The sequence below is a fragment of the Aegilops tauschii genome, chromosome 7 (genome assembly GCF_002575655.3).
Source record: "Aegilops tauschii subsp. strangulata cultivar AL8/78 chromosome 7, Aet v6.0, whole genome shotgun sequence".
NCBI lineage: Eukaryota > Viridiplantae > Streptophyta > Magnoliopsida > Poales > Poaceae > Aegilops > Aegilops tauschii.
Window position 1 is genome coordinate 577,108,095 of NC_053041.3, and position 12,916 is coordinate 577,121,010.

Here is a 12,916-nt window from a genome sequence, read left to right on the forward strand (position 1 = left end):
TTGGTGCTGTTTTAACCTTCGCAAGGACCGGGCGTAGCCACACTCGGTTCAACTAAAGTGAGAGAGACAGACACCCGCCAGTCACCTTTAAGCATCGAGTGCTCGCAATGGTGAAACCAGTCTCGTGTAAGCGTACGCGTAATGTCGGTCCGGGCCGCTTCATCTCACAATACCGCCGAACCAAAGTATGACATGCTGGTAAGCAGTATGACTTATATCGCCCACAACTCACTTGTGTTCTACTCGTGCATATAACATCAACGCATAATACCAGGCTCTGATACCACTGTTGGGGAACGTAGTAATTTCAAAAAAATTCCTACGCACACGCAAGATCATGGTGATGCATAGCAACGAGAGGGGAGAGTGTTGTCTACGTACCCTCGTAGACCGAAAGCGGAAGCGTTAACACAACGCGGTTGATGTAGTCGTACGTCTTCACGATCTGACCGATCAAGTACCGAACGCACGGCACCTCCGAGTTCAGCACACGTTCAGCTCGATGACGTCCCTCGAACTCCGATCCAGCCGAGTGTTGAGGGAGAGTTTCGTCAGCGCGACGGCGTGGTGACGATGATGATGTTCTACCGACGCAGGGCTTCGCCTAAGCACCGCTATGATATTATCGAGGTGTAATATGGTGGAGGGGGGCACCGCACACGGCTAAAAGATCGTTGATCAATTGTGTGTAGAGAGGTGCCCCCCTGCCCCCGTATATAAAGGAGCAAGGGGGGAGGCCGCCGGCCTAGGAGGAGGGCGCGCAAAGGGGGGAGTCCTACTCCCATTGGGAGTAGGACTCCTCCTTTCCTTGTTGGAGTAGGAAAGGGAAGGGAGAAGGAGAAAGAAGGAAGGGGGCGCCCCCCCTCCCTAGTCCAATTCGGACTAGTCCATGGGGAGGGGTGCGGCCACCCTTTGGGGCCTTTCTCTCCTTTCCCGTATGGCCCATTAAGGCCCAATACAAATTCCCGTAACTCTCCGGTACTCCGAAAAATACCCGAATCACTCGGAACCTTTCCGATGTCCGAATATAGTCGTCCAATATATCGATCTTTACGTCTCGACCATTTCGAGACTCCTCGTCAGTCCCTGATCTCATCTGGGACTCCGAACTCCTTCGGTACATCAAAACATATAAACTCATAATATAACTTTCATCGTAACGTTAAGCGTGCGGACCCTACGGGTTCGAGAACTATGTAGACATGACCGAGACACCTCTCCGGTCGATAACCAATAGCGGAACCTGGATGCTCATATTGGCTCCCACATATTCTACGAAGATCTTTATCGGTCAAACCGCATAACAACATACGTTGTTCCCCTTGTCATCGGTATGTTACTTGCCCGAGATTCGATCGTCGGTATCTCAATATCTAGTTAAATCTCATTATCGGCAAGTCTCTTTACTCGTTCCGTAATACATCATCCCGTAACTAACTCATTAGTTACAATGCCTGCAAGGCTTATAGTGATGTGCATTACCGAGTGGGCCCAGAGATACCTCTCCGACAATCGGAGTGACAAATCCCAATCTCGAAATACGCCAACCCAACAAGTACCTTTGGAGACACCTGTAGAGCACCTTTATAATCACCCAGTTACGTTGTGACGTTTGGTAGCACACAAAGTGTTCCTCCGGTAAACGGGAGTTGCATAATCTCATAGTCATAGGAACATGTATAAGTCATGAAGAAAGCAATAGCAACATACTAAACGATCGAGTGCTAGGCTAACTGAATGGGTCAAGTCAATCACATCATTCTCCTAATGATGTGATCTCGTTAATCAAATGACAACCCATGTCAATGGCTAGGAAACTTAACAACCTTTGATCATCGAGCTAGTCAAGTAGAGGCATACTAGTGACACTCTGTTTGTCTATGTATTCACACATGTATTATGTTTCCGGTTAATACAATTCTAGCCTGAATAATAAACATTTATCATGATATAAGGAAATAAATAATAACTTTATTATTGCCTCTAGGGCATATTTCCTTCAGTCTCCCACTTGCACTAGAGTCAATAATCTAGTTCACATCGCCATGTGATTTAACATCGATAATTCACATCGCCATGTGATTAACACCCATAGTTCACATTGTCATGTGACCAACACCCAAAGGGTTTACTAGAGTCAATAATCTAGTTCACATCGCTATGTGATTAACACCCAAAGAGTACTAAGGTGTGATCATGTTTTGATTGTGAGATAATTTTAGTCAACGGGTCTGTCACATTCAGATCCGTATGTATTTTGCAAATTTCTATGTCTACAATGCTCTGCACGGAGCTACTCTAGCTAATTGCTCCCACTTTCAATATGTATCTAGACTGAGACTTAGAGTCATCTAGATTAGTGTCAAAACTTGCATCGACGTAACCCTTTATGACGAACCTTTTGTCACTTCCATAATCGAGAAACATATCCTTATTCCACTAAGGATAATTTTGACCGCTGTCCAGTGACCTACTCCTAGATCACTATTGTACTCCCTTGCCAAAATCAGTGTAGGGTATACAATAGATCTGGTACACAGCATGGCATACTTTATAGAACCTATGGCCAAGGCATAGGGAATGACTTTCATTCTCTTTCTATCTTCTGCCTTGGTCGGGCTTTGAGTCTTACTCAATTTCACACCTTGTAACACAGGCAAGAACTCTTTCTTTGACTGTTCTATTTTGAACTACTGCAAAATCTTGTTAAGGTATGTACTCATTGAAAAAAAACTTATCAAGCGTCTTGATCTATCTCTATAGATCTTGATGTTCAATACGTAAGCAGCTTTACTGAGGTCTTTCTTTGAAAAACTCTTATCAAGTATCCCTTTATGCTATCCAGAAATTCTATATCATTTCCAATTAGCAATATGTCATCCACATATAATATCAGAAATGCTACTGAGCTCCCACTCACTTTCTTGTAAATACAGGCTTCTCCAAAAGTCTGTATAAAACTATATCCTTTGATCAACTTATCAAAGCGTATATTCCAACTCCGAGATGCTTGCACCAGTCCATAGATGGATCGCTGGAGCTTGCATATTTTGTTAGCACTTTTAGGATTGACAAAACCTCCTTGTTGCATCATATACAACTCTTCTTTAATAAATCCATTAAGGAATGCAGTTTTGTTTATCCATTTGCCATATTTCATAAAATGCGGCAATTCTAACATGATTCAAACAGACTTAAGCATAGATACGAGTGAGAAACTCTCATCGTAGTCAACACCTTGAACTTGTCGAAAACCTTTTTGCGACAATTCTAGCTTTGTAGACAGTAACACTACTATCACTGTCTGTCTTCCTCTTGAAGATCCATTTAATCTCAATGGCTCGCCGATCATTGGGTAAGTCAATCAAAGTCCATACTTTGATCTCATGTATGGATCTCCTCTCAGATTTCATGGCCTCAAGCCATTTCGCGGAATCTGGGCTCATCATTGCTTCCTCATAGTTCGTAGGTTCGTCATGGTCAAATAACATGACCTCCAGAACAGGATTACCGTACCACTCTGGTGTGGATCTCACTCTAGTTTACCTACGAGGTTTGGTACTAACTTGATCTGAAGTTACATGATCATCATCATTAACTTCCTCACTAATTGGAGTAGGAGTCACAGGAACAGATTTCTGTGATGAACTACTTTCCAATAAGGGAGCAGGTACAGTTACCTCATCAAGTTCTACTTTCCTCCCACTCACTTCTTTCGAGAGAAACTCCTTCTCTAGAAAGGATCCATTCTTAGCAACGAATGTCTTGCCTTCGGATCTGTGATAGAAGGTGTACCCAACTGTCTCCTTTGGGTATCCTATGAAGACACATTTCTCCGATTTGGGTTTGAGCTTATCAGGATGAAACCTTTTCACATAAGCATCGCAACCCCAAACTTTAAGAAACGACAACTTTGGTTTCTTGCCAAACCACAGTTCATAAGATGTCGTCTCAACGGATTTAGAAGGTACCCTATTTAACGTGAATGCAGCTGTCTCTAATGCATAACCCCAAAACGATAGTGGTAGATCGGTAAGAGACATCATATATCGCACCATATCTAATAAAGTACGGTTACGATGTTCGGACACACCATTACACCGTGGTGTTCCAGGTGGCGTGAGTAGTGAAACTATTTCACATTGTTTTAACTGAAGGCCAAACTCATAACTCAAATAATCTTCTCCACGATCAGATCGTAGAAACTTTATTTTCTTGTTACGATGATTTTTCGCTTCACTCTGAAATTATATGAACTTTTCAAATGTTTCAGACTTCTGTTTCATTAAGTAGATATACCCATATCTGCTCAAATCATCTGCGAAGGTCAGAAAATAATGATACCTGCTACGAGCCTCAATATTCATCGGACCACATACATCTGTATGTATGATTTCCAACAAATCTGTTGCTCTCTCCATAGTTCCGGAGAACGGCGTTTTAGTCATCTTGCCCATGAGGCACGGTTCGCAAGCATCAAGTGATTCCAAAATCCCATCAGTATGGAGTTTCTTCATGCGCTTTACACCAATATGACCTAAACGGCAGTGCCACAAATAAGTTGCACTCTCATTATTAACTTTGCATCTTTTGGCTTCATTTTTATGAATATTTGTATCACTACGATCGAGATCCAACAAACCATTTTATTGGGTGTATGACCATAGAAGGTTTTATTCATGTAAACAGAACAACAATTATTCTCTAATTTAAATGAATAACTGTATTGCAACAAACATGATCAAATCATATTCATGCTCAACGCAAACACCAAATAACACTTATTTAGTTTCAACACTAATCCCGAAAGTATAGGGAGTGTGCGATGATGATCATATCAATCTTGGAACTACTTCCAAGACACATCGTCATCTCGCCTTTTACTAGTCTCTATTTATTCTGCAACTCCCGTTTCGAGTTACTACTCTTAGCAACTGAACCAGTATCAAATACCGAGGGGTTGCTATAAACACTAGTAAAGTACACATCAATAACATGTATATCCAATATACCTTTGTTCACTTTGCCATCCTTCTTATCCACCAAATACTTGGGGCAGTTCCGCTTCCAGTGACCAGTCCCTTTGCAGTAGAAGCACTTAGTCTCAGGCTTAGGTCCAGACTTGGGCTTCTTCACTTGAGCAGCAACTTGCTTGCCGTTCTTCTTGAAGTTCCCCTTCTATCCCTCTGCCCTTTTCTTGAAACTAGTGTTCTTGTTAACCATCAACACTTGATGCTCTTTCTTGATTTCTACCTTCGTCGATTCAGCATCGCGAAGAGCTCGGGAATCACTTTCGTCATCCCTTGCATATTATAGTTCATCACAAAGTTCTACTAACTTGGTGATGGTGACTAGAGAATTCTGTCAATCACTATTTTATCTGGAAGATTAACTCCCACTTGATTCAAGCGATTGTAGTACCCAGACAATCTGAGCACATGCTCACTACTTGAGCTATTCTCCTCCATCTTTTAGCTATATAGAACTTGTTGGAGACTTCATATCTCTCAACTCGGGTATTTGCTTGAAATATTAACTTCAACTCCTGGAACATCTCATATGGTCCATGATGTTCAAAACGTCTTTGAAGTCCCGATTCTAAGCCGTTAAGCATGGTGCACTAAACTATCAAGTAGTCATCATATTGAGCTAGCCAAACATTCATAACGTCTGCATCTGCTCCTGCAATAGGTCTGTCACCTAGTGGTGCATCAAGGACATAATTCTTCTGTGCAGCAATGAGGATAATCCTTAGATCACGGATCCAATCCGCATCTTTGCTACTAACATCTTTCAACATAATTTTTCTCTAGGAACATATCAAAAAAAACACAGGGAAGCAACAACGCGAGCTATTGATCTACAACATAATTTGCAAAATACTATCAGGACTAAGTTCATGATAAATTTAAGTTCAATTAATCATATTACTTAAGAACTCCCACTTAGATAGACATCCCTCTAATCCTCTAAGTGATGACGTGATCCATATCAACTAAACCATGTCCGATCATTACGTGAGATGGAGTAGTTTCAATGGTGAACATCACTATGTTGATCATATCTACTATATGATTCACGCTCGACCTTTCGGTCTCCGTGTACCGAGGCCATATCTGCATATGCTAGGCTCGTCAAGTTTAACCTGAGTATTCCGCGTGTGCAACTGTTTTGCACCCGTTGTATTTGAACATAGAGCCTATCACACCCGATCATCACGTGGTGTCTCAGCACGAAGAACTTTCGCAACGGTGCATACTCAGGGAGAACACTTTTATCTTGAAATTTTAGTTAGAGATCATCTTATAATGCTACCATCAATCAAAGCAAGATAAGATGCATAAAAGATAAACATCACATGCAATCAATATAAGTGATATGATATGGCCATCATCATCTTGTGCTTGTGATCTCCATCTCCGAAGCACCGTCATGATCACCATCGTCACCCGCGCGACACCTTGATCTCCATCGTAGCATCGTTTGTCGTCTCGCCAACTATTGCTTTTACGACTATCGCTACCGCTTAGTGATAAAGTAGAACAATTACATGGCGATTGCATTTCATACAATAAAGCGACAACCATATGGCTCCTGCCAGTTGCCGATAACTCGGTTACAAAACATGATCATCTCATACAATAAAATATAGCATCATGTCTTGACCATATCACTTCACAACATGCCCTGCAAAAACAAGTTAGACGTCCTCTACTTTGTTGTTGCAAGTTTTACGTGGCTGCTACGGGCTTAGCAAGAACCGTTCTTACCTACGCATCAAAACCACAACGATAGTTTGTCAAATTGGTGTTGTTTTAACCTTCGCAAGGACCGGGCGTAGCCACACTCGGTTCAACTAAAGTGAGAGAGACAGACACCCGCCAGTCACCTTTAAGCATCGAGTGCTCGCAACGGTGAAACCAGTCTCGCGTAAGCGTACGCGTAATGTCGGTCTGGGCCGCTTCATCTCACAATACCGCCGAACCAAAGTATGACATGCTGGTAAGCAGTATGACTTATATCGCCCACAAGTCACTTGTGTTCTACTCGTGCATATAACATCAACGCATAAAACCAGGCTCTGATACCACTATTGGGGAACGTAGTAATTTCAAAAAAGTTCCTACGCACACGCAAGATCATGGTGATGCATAGCAACGAGAGGGGAGAGTGTTGTCGACGTGCCCTCGTAGACCGAAAGCGGAAGCGTTAACACAACGCGGTTGATGTAGCCGTACGTCTTCACGATCCGACCGATCAAGTAACGAACGCACGGCACCTCCGAGTTCAGCACACGTTCAGCTCGATGATGTCCCTCGAACTCTGATCCAGCCGAGTGTTGAGGGAGAGTTTCGTCAGCACAACGGCGTGGTGACGATGATGATGTTCTACCGACGCAATGCTTCGCCTAAGCACCGCTACGATATTATCGAGGTGTAATATGGTGGAGGGGGGCACCGCACACGGCTAAAAGATCGTTGATCAATTGTGTGTAGAGAGGTGCCCCCCTGCCCCCGTATATAAAGGAGCAAGGGGGAGGCCGCCGGGGAGTAGGACCTCCTTTCCTTGTTGGAGTAGGAAAAGGGAAGGGAGAAGGAGAAAGAAGGAAGGGGGCGCCCCCCTCCCTAGTCCAATTCAGACTAGTCCATGAGGAGGGGTGCGGCCACCCTTTGGGGCCTTTCTCTCCTTTCCCGTATGGCCCATTAAGGCACAATACGAATTCCCGTAACTCTCCGGTACTCCGAAAAATACCCGAATCACTCGAAACCTTTCCGATATCCGAATATAGTCGTCCAATATATCGATCTTTACGTCTCGACCATTTCGAGACTCCTCGTCAAGTCCCTGATCTCATCCGGGACTCAGAACTCCTTCGGTACATCAAAACATATAAACTCATAATATAACTTTCATCGTAACGTTAAGCGTGCGGACCCTACGGGTTCGTGAACTATGTAGACATGACCGAGACACCTCTCCGGTCAATAACCAATAGCGGAACCTGGATGCTCATATTGGCTCCCACATATTCCACAAAGATCTTTATCGGTCAAACCGCGTAACAACATACGTTGTTCCCCTTGTCATCGGTATGCTACTTGCCCGAGATTCGATCGTCGGTATCTCAATGCCTAGTTCAATCTCGTTACCGGCAAGTCTCTTTACTCGTTCCGTAATACATCATCCCGCAACTAACTCATTAGTTACAATGCTTGCAAGGCTTATAGTGATGTGCATTACCGAGTGGGCCCAGAGATACCTCTCCGACAATCGGAGTGACAAATCCCAATCTCGAAATACGCCAACCCAACAAGTACCTTTGGAGACACCTGTAGAGCACCTTTATGATCACCCAGTTACGTTGTGACGTTTGGTAGCACACAAAGTGTTCCTCCGGTAAACGGGAGTTGCATAATCTCATAGTCATAGGAACATGTATAAGTCATGAAGAAAGCAATAGCAACATACTAAACGATCGAGTGCTAGGCTAACGGAATGGGTCAAGTCAATCACATCATTCTCCTAATGATGTGATCTCGTTAATCAAATGACAACCCATGTCAATGGCTAGGAAACTTAACCATCTTTGATCAACGAGCTAGTCAAGTAGAGGCATACTAGTGACACTCTGTTTGTCTATGTATTCACACATGTATTATGTTTCCGGTTAATACAATTCTAGCATGAATAATAAACATTTATCATGATATAAGGAAATAAACAATAACTTTATTATTGCCTCTAGGGCATATTTCCTTCAGGCACATACTGCAATTCCTTCATGAGGAATTTGGTCCTTGGGGCTTGACCGGCCTTCAGCGGCTTCATCAACACTTGCATGTAGTGATCTGTAAGCTCGGGTTCATGATATATACAACGAGCACCTTCAAGGGGAGGACTGACAGGTAGGGCATGAAGCAATTCAGAGGCTGGTGCTTTGAAGTGAGTATTTTCTGTCATCCAGTCCAATACCCAAGAGTTCACATCTTCAGCATTTCCTGTGATGTGCAGCATTACACAGAACTGAAGAATTAGCTCTTCATTCCAATCAACAATATCAGTGCATAAGTTGAGCAATCCAGCGTCATGAAGAACACTAAGAACTTGCGTGAAGCAAGGCAGTGATTCCATGTCCACGTGAGGAATATGCTCATGGTCGAAGACTTTGTCTTTGTTGAAAGGCAGTGAAGAATAGAAGTTGGCTTGGCTGGCAGTCCAGAAACGCTTCCTTCTAAGACGAGCAGAGTCATATGGGTTGTAATCTGCGAAGAACACATGCTCGTGAAAGAAGTGATCAGCCTTGAAGTTTTGCTTCTTGGAGAAAGGATCCTTTGGCTTGGGCTGAGGAGTGTGAGTCAATTGCATCACAACCTCAGGAATCGCAATCTCAGGAACCACAGGATGAGGAATTTCAGTTTCTTCTTCAGTTGCAGCCTGGTTCTTCAATTCTTCAGCAGCAATTTCATCAGCACTAGTGGCTGGAATCTCTTCATGAATGGACGGGGTGGTGCGAGGTTCTTCAGAGCCCATTTGAACTTCAGTATGCACTAGGGACTGAGGAATTTGTTGTAGTGGCGTGAACAAAGGAGAGTTGGGGTGCTGACTTTCCCAAAAGTCATCATTCATCACAGGTGTTGTGCTCCCAATGTCCACATCCTCATCTTATTCACTCAATTCTTCAATGCCTGCCTCTTCAGCTGTGAACTCAGGCATGGGCGATGTGACAACTGGGGTTGAAGGTATTGTATCCACTTCAATTTCTTTGTCCAACTGCTCTGAAGAAGCAGCAGAAGGAACATCTTCATCGGATCCTCTTGGGATTGCATAGTCTTCACCAGAGGGAATGAGTTCCTTTGATGGCATGCATGTGACTGGAGCAACATCAATTGGATTCTCAAAAGAGCTTGTCAATTTCTTCATCTTCTTCGGAGCTGAAGATTCTGATGAAGTTGATGCTTTCCTTTTCTTCACTGCTGCACGCTCCGCAGCCTTGGTCTTCTTCGCATCTGATGAAGAAGGAAGAATTGGACTTGGTGTAGGTGCAAGAGGAGCGGAGGAAATTGGTTCATTTTCTTCAGGCACAGCTGATGCAGTTTCCCTGGCATGATCAGTTTCTTCAGGCACAGTGGTTGAAGCTTCAGCTGGCCTGACTATTTCTTCAGGCGCAACACTAGTGGTTGCCCTGGCAGTGTCATCAGCGGCTGGAATGCAGTCATCAGCCCTGGTACTAGCAGTTTCATCAGTAGCCTAATTTTCATCAGCGGTGTTGGCATGTTCTTCAGTAGGCTGAGCAGATGCCTCAGCCTGAGGAATTTCTTGTTGCGTTGGGGCTGCAACATTGGTAGTGACTTTCTCAGATAACTTCACAAATCTGACCTTAGCTCCAAGCTAGTCAGCATAGTAGCGATCAAATTCATCACTTAGACTCTTGATCTCTGACTGCAGAGCTACAAGTTCTCTAGGTGAAAGCTTCAAAACGTTTTGCTTCATAAAGCGCTCTTTCTTGCACTGTGCTTTCTTCACCTTCCTCCCCTATTCATATTTCCATTTCTCCTCATCAATGAAGGCAGTCAACATATGACTTTGAGCAGGAGTGAGGTTCATCTCAGGCAGAGGTGTGTTGGGGTCCTTGTGCCACAAGTCGATGAAGTCGAGGACCAACTTTGGATCCAGCATCAATGGCACATTACTGCCTTTGGCTCTAGCGGCCCTGTGCTGCCTGTCTCTTATGATGTCAGCGAGTTCCTCATCATCAGCTTCGTCGTCATCAGATGACACTTGGAAGGCAACCTGCTTCTTGTGAGGACTTGGTCGAGAACCTCGTCTAGCAGTGGCCTTAGTCTTCAGCAGAGTGGGGCCAGTTGGGGAATGCGGAGGAGCCGAAGAACTTGCACAGGCTCCTGAGGCAATAGAGATGCATGTTGTCCTTTGGCACGAGGTGAGATGCGCAGGTGCTTAGGATTTGGAAGGAGGAGCTGAGGACTTTGGAGGAGCTGGTGCAGCTTGAGGAATTATCCGTGAGGGCTTTGCGGAGCTGGGCCGTGAGGGCATTGCATATGAGCTTGGCTGTGAGGACATTGGTGCAGAAGCCATGGGCTTGTATGCGGGCTTCTTGGGCATGGCCTTCTTAGGCTTGCTAGCAGATGCCTCAACAGCAGCAGCAGCAGAATCTTCATTGAATTTCTTCATTGTTTCTTTTTCCACTTTGGCCAGCTTGGCTTGACGCTTAGCCCATTCCTATGGAAATTCTTCACCTCTTCCGATGCTAGAGGGATCAGCTTCTTGGCTAGGTGCCAATGGAGGTCTTGGGCATGGAGGGTGTACAGTGAATTACTTCATGTACTTCGGAGTGACGTAGCGATATTCCCTCCATTCTCTGGCCCATCTCCTCTCTATCCTCTGAATGCGCACTTTGCGCTCATTCTTAGTCTCCTTGCCATGTTTGGCCTCATTAGGAGTGCAATATTCATCATAGATATCCTCAGGAATTTCAAACGCTGTGTTGACTTCCAATTTCTTTCCTCCCTTCTGAGGTTTCTTGCCGTCAGCCATTTTCTTCAGCTGAGGAATCTGAACGATAGAATTCTCTGAAGAGGTGTGCAACTTTTCTTCGAGGAACGCTGCAAATGAGTTAAGTTGATGAGAACCTAGAGATTCAGCAGCGGACATGTGTACCTGTGAACAGAATATAGTTGCGAAGAATTTGGAGAGGTCATATGCGTTCTCAGAAGTTTTTGCAAATAGAACAAGTTTGAGGAATTTGACCAGATGTGTCTTGAGGAATTTCACTAAGCGTTCTTTGACTTAGGTTCCAGAGTTCTACAGATTGAAAATCCACACAATTGAGGAATCTTGAAGAAAAATGTTGCTTAGGGAAACATATCAAGAACAGATGTTATGTGAGGTGTTTAGTTTGTGAAGATTTGAGGAATAAACACCTTTTGAAGATTTTGTAGAAATCATCAGAATCAACAAGGGCAGTAAAAGTAACTTTTAAGTACCCTTGACGAAGAACACGACGAACTGGAAGTGTAGATTTAGAAGTTCGTCAGTTCAAATCTTCCACGCCCTAACTTGGCAGAGGAAAACAGCTACGGCGACGGCGGAGTGAAGAAGTCCGCTGTCGGTGTCAAAACCGGCGGATCTCGGGTAGGGGGTCCCGAACTGTGCGTCTAAGGTTGATGGTAATAGGAGGCGGGGGACACGATGTTTACCCAGGTTCGGGCCCTCTGTATGGAGGTAATACCCTACTTCCTGCTTGATTGATCTTGATGAATATGAGTATTACAAGAGTTGATCTACCACAAGATCATAATGGCTAGAACCCTAGAAGTCTAGCCTGTATGATTATTATTGCCCCTACGGACTAAGCCCTCCGGATTATATAGACACCGGAGGGGACTAGGGTCGTACAAAGTCGGTTACAGAGAAAGGAATCTTCATATTCAGATGCCAAGCTTGCCTTCCACGCCAAGGAAAGTCGGTCTTGTATCTTCATAGCCCATCAGTCCGGCCCATGTCAACAGGTCGGACGTTCGAGGACCCCTTAGTCCAGGACTCCCTTAGTAGACCCTAAACCAGGCTTCAATGATGAGGTGTCCGTCGCGCTAATTGTCTTCGGCATTGCAAGGCGGGTTCCTCCTCTGTATATTCCAAAATAGTTTTTGAACACAAGAATCGTGTTCGGCTCTGCAAAACAAATTCCACACACAACCGCAGAGAGTATAATATTTCACGAGTCCAATCCGCTGACAACTTTTTGTAGCATGACATCACGTCGCCGCCCGGCCATTATTTTGAACCATTTTTTAGCCTACCGTTCCATATTTCGAGATGCGGCTCCATTGGCACGTCTTGTCAAAGTAGAGATCGTGTCCCCTTATCGCGGGATTCTCATCAATACGGGCGTGGGTAA